The following is a 10,965-nucleotide window of genomic DNA, read 5'->3' as shown; positions in this document are numbered from 1 at the left end:
TACTTACGAGCTCCGAGTCTGGCTCCAGCGGGCAGGGACCACCCCAATCATTGAAGTTCTTCGAATTGAGTTGGAAAGCTTTGAATTGATTCAGACCTTTTTATCGGTCCTGATTCAATTGGGATTCAATTACTGAATCCAGCTGAATCTCCTCCAAATTGAATCACCCCCGGAAGCTTTGCACAGCCCTAAAAGAAACCTATCCTATTTTCCATAAGGAATGAAACACAATCCTCAGTACTTTATTTACATCTAAAGTTGCCACCCAAGATTCAGTTAATCTGTCATCCAACAGTCTATCCAGCCCTAAGACTAGTCCTCTGTAGGTATGTTGCTGTAAAGCATTTTCTCTTATATTCTAATCTCTTTTCCCAGATTAAAGGAAACAAGTGTGGGATTTATTATGCATAAACCCTTCCCATTGCTTTATTAGCAGCTCCAGGAAGTAGTATTATTCCCTTAATCAGACAGTTAGCCATAACCATTATGTTTGCCATCTCTCCAAAACTCTGAATCACTCATTTAAACTATATCTTTAATTAGGTAATAATTAACTGTCTAATGGACATATTCACACTTGTTATAACATTTTGAAGAGGAACCAGGTGGTTGTTTTTTCTCATCTGTTTCTAGGTCTCACAGGAATAACAGGATTAAAAGGGTGGAAACAGTGTAATTCACCATGGAGCTACCCAGATGCACCTTTACAAAGGCTGCTTGACCTTCTGGATGACAACAACAATTTGCCTCTTCCTTTCTTACAGGATAAATGAACAGTTAGATCCTACCTTCATTTCCCCAGTCCACAAAAATAAAAGACATTGAGACCCCTCCTTTGGGTTAAAAAATAAATACTAAGGAATAGTTAAAAGTAATAACAATTAACAGTGATAAGAAAATTGCCAATAGTGAATCTACAAATTGCAGAGTTTTGCAGTGACCATGACCCAGCTTGCAAATCCACATGGTAGAAGTAAGCATTTTCATTCTGATGTAACTCCTTATTTTCATGATTCAGTATATTGTGTCAGAAACCAAGACAATAATCCTGTTCCCAACACATGGGAAGGATACAAAGGGATGCGAGTAATGGAACACTTCTGCTACCCACTAATGAGCTGATGGTCTTCATATGGAGAAACATAAATAAAATCCAGGTGGTTTGGTTTAGCTTTGAACTAAATATTACAGTGTTAAAGCACTCCAGGGCATGCCTTGTTTGTAATATTAATAGGAGCCTTTTTTGTGTTCTGTTTGTGTTTGGCTTCATGCCTTACACCACCCAAGTAGTATATTATTAACCCAATAACAATGCCTAGGCAAGCCTTAAACTTATTACAATAACATAAAATTAATAAATGGTTTGTTTTTTTTCCTTATTTAAATAAATACAATCCATCCACTATAAAAATGTTTATTATAAAGAACATTTTACATATCTTAGTGGAATGATCAGGATCTCAATTTTGGGTATTTCCCTTCACGCCTTTCCTCTACCAAAGTAACCATCCCCCTTAACCAATAGGTCATTTAAGTCCACAGTCTTAGTTTCACCTGGAACTTGGCTATATACCAAGCCTGTGTCTATTTCTTCTTGCTTCTTACTATGCTACTTCTACTACTGCTATTCAACTTTTACTCTTTTCCCACACTGTTCCAACTTTTGTTCAGGTCGTCTTGCTTTGACTGATACAATATCCACCTCGCTGTCCTTGGAGGGTCCAATCTCACTCCTTCTCAAATCCATTTTAAAAAGGAAAATTACCTTTCTAGCTCATTTGCTCTTAATTCTGTGCCCCCATATCTTTAGGGCCACAACCATTTCCCATTTTCACCTCCAACAAATCTCAAAACGCCCTTCAAAATTCTACACAATTTATTCCTTTCCTACCCATCCACCTTCTTAACATAAGGTTGGTACCATCCACCTATGATGTCACTTATCACAAATTATTTATAATCTCTCTCGTACCATGGGAAAATTCCTTATGAACTCTCTTTAGTCACTCTCTCATTCTCCTTTCCCCGAGGCACCCAAACCCCACCTTATTCTTAATTAAGTCTGTCTACCAAACTACCTTCACTGTAACATATACAGACATCTTATACATACATAACAGACATCTCTTAATGGCTAGGCACATGACAAGTTGTATTTCCTTATGAAAATGTACAAGCAGCTAATCTATGCTAAATTATCATATTGTCCCATTTCCTTCCCCTACACCTACTCCCTTGCTTCCTGTTCATTTTGTTGTCTTACACACCTACTATGGTTTGTCTTTAAGGGCAAATTGGTGCCAAAGTCAAGTACTGCTAGAATTTTGGCAAGGGCAGCATACAACTTAGCATGGACTGCAAAAAAAACACATGAGAAGCTGAGTAAATAAATACTCAACCAATTAGACCATGCTCAGCTCCACATTGGCATGGCCACACTGTTCACAGTACCTGAAGTAAGGTGTTACCTAGGGCAGGTTTGTCTACATGAGCTACAGCGACTGCAGTGATTGCAATGAAGACCTAGACCAACATAATGTCCACAGACCAGAACTGTGTCAAACAGCCCACAGGGCTCCACCCAGGTCTGGAAATTTGGCAGCAGGGAAGCAGTGGCAATGTTATTTCTTGCAGCAGAGCCCAGAGTTGCAGCAATTAATGCTGCCACAATTCCTTGGCTGCCAAATTTCCAGACACGTGGGGAGACCTATGGGACAGATGACTTCCCCCTACATACTGGATTGTGCTAGTATGCCAGGTTGGGCCATGGCCAGATCCTGCATATTGGATTTAGGCCACCAGGTGGGGCTTGACCAGCATAGAATCATGCTGAATCAGACCCATGGTCCAACCCCACACTAGACCAGGCCCATGGACTGGCCTCACCAACTCATCCAGCCTGTGGGGACTGAATAGGTTGAATACCACTGCCTTAGGCTGTGAGGCACTTACTTATGCACTTATTGGCATTTACTGGACATATGTGACCTTCTCACTATCTAAAAGTTAAATTACAAATGAAATAAATATTGGTCTCATACTTTTCTAGTATTTCCCTGTTTTCCAACATTTGGTCGTATTGTCTTCCTGTATTGTCCTTGCTTATGTGCTTACTTTGTTAAACCCTTTGGAACAGTTACCAGTCTTCTGCTTTCCACAGGTGAAATGAGAGCACAGTGGGTCTGACTGGGCCTACTAAGTGCTCCCACAATAAAAAAAACTGAGCACCAACAAAAGTGTTCATGCATCATTCAACTTCCAGTTTTTGTTACAAGAGTGAAATTGGGAGTGGTTTATTTTAATTAAAGGAAACTGGAAATACTCAAATACAGATGAATCTCTGTTATAATCTGCATCAAAGGCCAATAATGTCACTTTCTCTTTTAAGTGGGATTACTGCTTGTAAAAGCACCTCATTAGCAGCTGGGTTGCTCTTTCCTTTTCTACTAAGAAAGAGCTAATTTAACATTCAATAGCTCCCAAGTTAGCATTGTAATAAAACATGATACCAAGGGAAGTCTGGCTACTGATGATGAAAGCCCAGGAAAAGATACAGCACTGGAAAAAGAACAGATGGGAGACACAGCAAGGAACATCTGAACAATGCTTGAAGAAACACTACAAGAAACTTAAAAATTCTAGGTAGTGAAAGGCACTACCACAGCAAGAATCATTAACACTGGGTTAAAAAAAAAAAAGATATAGCAAGCAATATGAGCCAGGCTGATGGCCCGGGGGGCGGGGTGGGGAAGAGAGCTTTTTAGAAAAATTAAATACAGGTAAGTCTAATGGCAGTGCAAGCTCCCCACAGAAATGGACGAAAGACCTAAATTCATGAAACAACAAAGAGCTGGGCAGCCTGGAGGCAAAGTTTTTTTGGGCCAGGAGGAGAAAAGCTGGAGATGGTGGGGGAGGAGGAAGAAGGTGATACAGTAAACCAGCTTCAAGAAGAGGGTCACAGAGTGCTCTGGGCAGTAGGGCTGTGTGAAGCTTCAGTCCCCGATTTGATTCAGCAGAGATTCGGCCTGATTCGGTGGCTGAATCAAGCCAAGGGGATGCAGGGGGCCCCCCAGCACGCTCTCCCTGGTAGACTCAGAAGTGGACCAGAAGTACTTCCAGTCCACTTCTGGGTTTGCTCCCTAGCCCCCCATGCTGCTGTGGGATGCTCCATCCATCCCACCATCTCAGTGTTCACGAGCTGCACCTGGTACCTCGAGAATGTAGAAAAAAAAATATTTAAAGCTGTGTCTATGGCCAAACATTCCCCGAATTGGCAGTGAATTTTCAGATTTGGTCAAATCGAATCAGTGTCACTGATCCAAATCAGTTAATTGCCCTGATTCAGGCTGAATCCAAATTGAATACAGCCAGTTTCACACATCCCTGCTGGGCAGTATGTAGGTCCATAGCCTGGCAGTTAGAACTCTATGCTGGGAAGTGGGAGATGCAGGTTCAATGTCTCCTTGGTAATCAAATAGCTAACTCGTTCAGGCAATTTGTTAAGAAGTGGGAGGACTAGTCTGCTTACTCCAGAGTCAAACACTTGCTAGTTATGGGGGGCGGGGGGTTATCCTTTAGCAAAAGATTTTGCACTTACATATGTATGTTTGTATTTTGCTCAGATGATTCTATTCTGCTCAAAAGCCTGCATAACCAGAGGCAGATTTCTCAGCATGGTCAAAAGGCCGCACTCTGAAGGTGCAAAGCTTTAGAAATGGAAATAAAGACTAAGCTGCGAGTACCAAACATTGCATTTATAGGGCTATGTAGGCTATTTTTAGGCCACCAACGCACAGTACATTTAAGACATGTTTAAAAAGTTAATTGCACCTTAAATGGTAACAGGCCAGACATGCAACTCAATTTAAGGCATGATAATATAGTAAATGAACTGCTGGCTATGGCTCATTTGCACTATATCTTACAAGCTTTACCATCCTTTTTACATGAAGTAGTCTTGCATAATAGAAGTTGTTAAAAATAATCACGAAAAATAACTCCAACCCTGCATAACAATGAGTCACTCTTGTGGAGTGTGGCATTTCACTGTGTTGCATTCCCTAAACCCCAAGTGACTCATACATCTAAAAACTAATGCAGCACTTTGAAATGGTCCCCTTCATTCTGCCCCTTCCCCTGACACACACCCTCCTTCCATTATTACAAGAATTCAAATAATACTGCTTTATAAAATATTGTATATCAAAAATAGTCTCATACTAAAAAGTTAACTTTATACATTGGCTGTTAACAAGCAGAGGTTCTCTCTCACCTGCATAGACATTAACTATCTTAGGGGGCTTGGACATTTATCCTGCCCCTCGCACCCCTCATGGCTGCAGTATATGTTCTGTGAAAGCCACCCTCCACTCCAGAGAATGCTATTGTTGTGCATACGGTCTATAAAATGCGTTAGGGTTATCGTATGATGAAAGGAGTTGACTAAATGCAACATTATTAATAGTATTCCATTAGACCGTCTAGCGTACTGAACAATATTAATATACTAGCAGAAAAACCCTATGTCTTACATACGTGAAACTGTTTTCTCTTACTTCACAAACTAGTCTAGCAAATGAAAATTGAACAGCAGTTGTCGTTGAAGAGCTTTTCGCCTATGTGAAATTCTGAGAATACACTTAACTATACATATTTAAAATCTTTATCATAATGAAAATAGTGGCGTATGGTATGCATATTTTCCCTGAAACCACACCCTTAAGTACAACAGATGCTCACAGAGTCATAAAATAGCAGGTTTGCTAAGGACCTCAGGAGGCCAGAGTCTAATTCTTTGCTCAAGGCAGGATTGTCCTTGACTAAGCCACCTCAGTCAAATGACTCTCTAACGTGATCTTAAAAAGCATTCAAAAATGGAGGTTGCACAGTCTCTCTAGGTAACCTATTCTAATCTTTAGCCATCACCATAGTAGGAAAGTTTTTCCTAATATCCCACCTAAACATTCCTTGTGTAACCTTAGTCTATTGTCTGTGGCTGCAGAAAGAGAATATCTCGAACCTCCATATGTCTATTTGACATTGGTGAACACCTGAAGAAAGACAGACCAAAGGATTGAGTCACCACATATTTTTAAACGTGTTCCCATAAAGACAATAAGCAGCACAGCCTATTAAGGTTATTTAATTCCTTTATTAGACCCTGTTACGGTTTTGTTTTTTGCTACAACACCGCTCTATGATACTGTCAATCTTTAAGCTTGTTAGCTGAAATCTTACATGACATATCTATCCATGGCTGCAAATTTTTGGGTACACTTTGGAAAAATGCAGCTATTTTCAGGAATTCCAGACTATTCAGCTATATAAATTCAAAAATAAGATTAGGGGAAAAAATATAGTATATGCCCATGTTAACATTGCAGACCTTCCCTTTGAAATTCACTAGTGTTCCTATAGTTTGTAATGGGAACTTGGATAGGGGGTAGCATTTTTGCCATCCCTATGAATATCTGTCCAAACATAGCCAAGTTGCAAGTTTTTGGGGTTTTTTTTTGGGGGGGGGGGAAATCACAATTCATATATGTTCAGTAGAGACTTTCTGGAGGTTAAAAACTGAAATATAAGGTTGGGCAGGCTGTATATTCAAAGCAGCCCCACAGAGTATGAGCATGTATATTTCGTTTAACTGTTCCTCCTAAAATCAGTTTGGGCATATATGTCCCATAGGGAGAGAGTAGGAGTTCTGTGGTCAAGCATTAAAAGATAAAGGTCCACAGCTATACAGCCTTAAGGCTTTATTCCTTTCCGTGCTTTTACTGTTCTCTCTCATCAAGGACTACTGAATCAACATAGCACCCCCACCTGAGAAGCTATTATTCTAAAATTCCTTCTGCCACATTTATTTGAGATAGCAAATTAAACACGGATATCATAGCCTGCTAATATACTTAACGCTGACATTTTTTCTTCTTTAAAATTAACTAACTCTTCATTGGCTTAGTAACCAAGTTATCCTACAGGTTTGGAAGGATTATTTAACACTTGGTGTTATACAAGCTACTAGAAGCAATTTGATGTTGGAGTAAGTATGATTTTTTCTTGTAATGACAGGAAACTGTGTCACATTTGGTTATTTAATAGGACAGTATTCCAATAGCCTGTCCTTGCATCTACTGGTAGCTTATTGGCCCACATTTCTGTCCAGCTGATTTAAATGGTAGTAGAGTATATATTTCACTATTCTCCCTGTCCTTGTCTTGTGCTGTTTCTAGGTGTGTTTATTTTTGGTTTTGATAAAATATACATCCATCTGCCACCATATTATATTAATGAGGATCTATCCATTCAATTCAGGTGGTTTGTTGGTCTTAGTAAGTGTTGGCCTTTGCATGCCCCTCTACTTTTTCATGTTATATCTTCTACTGTTTTTGTCCATTATTCCTTCCACCAGTAAAGTTGGGGCTATAGGAACTAAGTTATATACGCATCTTGATATAAAAAACAAGCTACCATTAAGGTTGTTTTTTTAATTCAAGGATGCCTTTACAGCCATTTTGTTTGTTTTTTATTGACTTTTTTTTTCTTTTTTAAAGTCTTAGGAATGTTAACTGTCAATTTAGATTTGTCATGCACTATTTGGCAACAACAGAAGACTAAATTCTTATTCCCATATAAATTTGAAGAAATTCCCTATAAATAAGCATGGATTCTCTACAGCTTGTGGTGCCATACCTGTAAAATGACTCATTACATGGGGTGCAGACAGAAGAGCAGCTCCCTGCTGTAGCTCATAATGGTTTGCAGGAAGCTCTCTGAGTTTCATCCAGGGGCTGGCTGTAACAGAAGTACACTGGGGCGGGGGTGGGGGGGAAGTTGGGGATCCAACTGCTGACTGTGAACCTGCAGCTGGTTTCCCTTAGCAATGGCCTCTCCTCCCTCCCAATCCAGGTGCGGTTTGCAGACTAGGAAACAGGAAAGGAAGCAGAGGGAGCTCATTCTAGAGGTTTCCCAGGTGGCCCTGGAGGGTAGACTGGGGTGGAAAGACTCAAGCCCCATTAGTTTGCAGGGGGGGACTCCAATCTACTCACCTCAGCCTCCAGTGCTGGCTGAAAAAAACTCAGACCAAACTTACTCTGCTCCCATCCCCACTCTTGTTCTGAAGACAGCAGCAGACTGGGAGGCCTCAGCACAAGTTGCTGAAGAAGCTATGGTTTTAAATCATAGAATCAATGAGTCGGAAGGGACCTAGACAGATCATCTAGTCCAACCCCCTGCCATGGGCAGGAAGGAGCACTGGGGGTTGGAAGGGTCACAAGACCCCAGTCAGGTGCCTATCCAGTCTCCTCTTGAAGATCTCCAGGGAAGGTGAGAGCACCATCTCTCTGGGAAGCCTATTCCAGGCTCTGGCCACCCTTACAGTGAAGTAGTTCTTCCTAATATCTAACCTAAACCTATCCTCCCTCAGCTTGTGGCCATTGTTCCTGGTGACTCCAAGGGGGGGCCTGGTGAACAGACTTTCCCCGAGTCCCTGCTGCTGTCCCCTGATAGGGTTGTAGGCAGCCACAAGATCCCCCCTCAGTCTCCTCTTGCAGTCTCCTCTTGCAGGTCCCTCAGCCTGTCCTCATAGGGCTGGCCACAGAGGCCTCCAACCATACAAGTGGCCTCCTCTGGACCCTCTCCAGGTTCTGCACGTCCTTCTTGAAGTGCGGCGCCCAGAACTGGGCACAGTACTTCAGCTGCGGCCTGACCAGCGCTGCATAGAGGGGGAGCAAGACCTCTCTGGACCTGTTAGTGATGCCCCTGGTGATGCATGACAGGGTGAGGCTGGCTCTGCCTATTGCTTCATCACATTGGCGAATCATATTCATCCTGGAGTCAATCCTGACGCCGAGATCCCTCTCTGCCTCTGTGCTGCTGAGAGGTTCAGCCCCTCACCTATAACCATAATGCTGGTTCCCTCTCCCCAGGTGCAGCACCCTGCACTTGTCCTTGTACAACCGCATCCTGTTCAGATCCGCCCACTTCTCTAACCTCTCCAGCTCTGCCTGGATGAGGTCCCTGCCTGCCAGTGTATTCACTTTACCCCACAGCTTGGTGTCATCGGCTAACTTGAACAGGGTGCTCTCCACACCCTCGTCCAGGTCGCTAATAAAGCTATTGAACAGCACCAGCCCAAGGACCAAGCCCTGGGGGACTCCGCTGCCCACACCCTCCCAGGTCGACATCAACCCGTCCACCACCACCCTCTGGGTACGCCCCTGGAGCCAGTTTGCCACCCATGTGACTGTGCATTTGTCAATGCCACAGTCCCTCAGCTTGCCCACCAGAATTGGGTGGGACACTGTGTCGAAGGCCTTCTGGAAGTCCAAGAAGATGACATCGACTTTCTCCTTCCCATCTAAGCTCTTTGTTAGCTGGTCATAGAAAGAGACCGCGTTAGTCAGGCAGGATCGGCCTGGCACAAACCTGTGTTGGTTACCCCTCAACATCACTTCCTCTGCAGGGCTCTCACAAATATGGCGCTTGATAATTTTTTCAAAGACCTTCCCCAGGATAGAAGTGAGGCTGACTGGCCTGTAGTTGCCAGGCTCTTCCTTCCCCCTTTCTTGAAAATAAGGACCACATTGGCCCTTTTCCACTCCTCAGGGACTTGGCCCAAGCACCAGGAGTCCTCAAACAGCCGTGCCAATGGCTCTGCAATGACACCAGCCAATTCCCTCACCACCCATGGATGAAGGTCATCCGGGCCCACCAACTTGGACACATCTAAGTCCTTCAAGTAATCCTTAACTAGGTCTGAACTAACAGTCGGGGGACTCTCTACGCTATCACCCAAGAGCACCCCATTGTCAGCAGACAGGAACACAGAGGCAAAGATCTTGTTGAAGAGTTTTGCCTTCTCTTGCACGTCCATCACCAACTGCCCTGCCCTGCCTCGTAGGGGTCCAATGTTACCCTGAGACTATATACTTGAAGAAGGACTTTTTGTTACTCTTAATCCCAGAAGCTAATCTAAGCTCCAGTGCTGCTTTAGCCTTCCTTACCAAATCCCTACAAGCTCAGGTAAGGGAGGTGTACTCCTCCTTTGTCCCTGCCCCCTGCTTCCACCGCCAGTATGCTTTTTTCTTTGCCCTCAGGCCAGCCTGGATATCTATGCTCAGGCATGAAGATTTCTTGGACCCTTTTCCCCGCCTTCTTGAATAGAGGAATTGCGTCCTGCTGTGCCCCAAGGATAGCTTCCTTGAGGAAGGACCACCTTTCCTGGACCCCCATACTAGCTACCCCCTGGGCTCTAAGTGCCTCCCTGACTACTGCCCTGAGCACATCAAAGTTGGCTTTCCTAAAGTCAAGCATTTGCGCTGTGCTAGTTACCCTCCCCACCTTTCTCTGAATGTCTTCAGCTGAATCGTTATACAATGAGGGTTCAGATTTTTGCAGGATTGGGCCCTCTTAAAGTGCTTTGCAGCTATGCACTTCTGTTTGGTTATCACTGTAGACACAGGCAACTTGTAGGGAGGGTTGGGGGGGGGCACATGTGCTTTCCGAGATTGGCCCCCAACTCAACGCTGCTAAGGATGGGGCAGTTTTTTTGCCACGTGGGCCAGTGGTGTGTTGTGGGGGGCATGGCCCTAAGCCATGGCACAGAAGTATAGGAGTGGATATGGGGCTTTTGGCCCGCCTCTGGGCCCACCCCCAGACCAGCCCACAGATTGTCCCCCCAGACTCAGGAGGCACCAGTCACCCCTAAATGTACAGCACTTTCAAGACCCAAATCAGGTGAAAATTGTCACTTCTGTCTGCACCCATTAGTCAGTGATGTTTGCTGCAGGAATACATGACAGTTTATCTAGTTTCCATACATCCAAATAGTAGTCTACAAAAATTATGTAGTTTGTGATAAAAATGGCCATCCTTTCTTTGTTCTAAAGTCTGCTGTATATTTTCATTGTTTGTTTTTGCTGCTTGGCCTGCATTTTCCCACATTTAATCACAGCTGCTCACCCA

The sequence above is a fragment of the Crocodylus porosus genome, unplaced genomic scaffold, assembly GCF_001723895.1.
Source record: "Crocodylus porosus isolate Cpor-Errol unplaced genomic scaffold, CroPor_comp1, whole genome shotgun sequence".
Classification (NCBI taxonomy): domain Eukaryota; kingdom Metazoa; phylum Chordata; order Crocodylia; family Crocodylidae; genus Crocodylus; species Crocodylus porosus.
The sequence above is the reverse complement of the archived record's forward strand: the minus strand, read 5'-3'. Positions refer to the sequence as shown.